A 919-nucleotide genomic window follows, 5' to 3' on the forward strand; every position below is an offset into this window, starting at 1 on the left:
GTTTTGCTCCTCTGTTTTATGTATCTGGGTTATTTTGCCTTCTACATAATCCAACAGACTTCAACAGACTTGTAGATTTGACCAACTGCCACAAACACACAAACCCCATCCTGGATATTGCTGAAGGTAGAGGAAAATTACTTAAGGACATATATGCAGTGTATATCTAAGCATGAAGACATGTGCATACCTGTTCCCACAATCGGGAATACGTGGTTGCTATATACACAGAGCAGATAAACACCCACCTCCACAGAACTTCACAGGACATTGTTTCACTTCCAAGTGTGCCCATCTACCCGATTTTGATTGAAAATGCCATCCAGCATTTTTTTTTTTGGTAAAAGCACTGGTTAATAAAAAACTAAACACAAGAGATAGAAGCAGGAACAAGCATAACTATAAAAGCTGGTTTCTAAGAATACCGCCTTAGCCCAGGTTTAAAGCATTCCTAAGTGACAGCCAAACAAACCAAAAATAGTGAAGTCAGTATTTAAATATTTAGCCATCTCCTAGAGCTCCACAGTCTCTCCCCCCTCCCCATTTTATGTTTGATGGTATAGCCACCCTCAGACTCTGCTCCCTTCCCCTTGTCACACACGCTGCTCACCCACAACCTCACAGATCGATCCTGTGTGTAACATCCCAAATAGGCTGACCTCCCAAGCATGGTTTCACTACTAGCTTGCTCAGAAAGCCCTGCTTTTCCAGGAGACTGGCTGCCAGCCAGGCAGTGACTAGCCATCAAAAAAAACCCAAACCCACAAAAAAATCCCCCAAACCACCACTGCTTTGTGTACAGGTTTCAGTTGGCTAGAGAGCTAAAATTAGTGCAAGACTCCCATCAGAAATACTGAGTTGGTGATTGCTTGTCCTGCAGCTGCAAGAGAAAGCCTGTTAGAGGTGCAGCCACTGCTGG

Source organism: Merops nubicus, unplaced genomic scaffold (assembly GCF_000691845.1).
Source record: "Merops nubicus isolate BGI_N331 unplaced genomic scaffold, ASM69184v1 scaffold15589, whole genome shotgun sequence".
In the NCBI taxonomy this organism is placed as follows: Eukaryota; Metazoa; Chordata; class Aves; order Coraciiformes; family Meropidae; genus Merops; species Merops nubicus.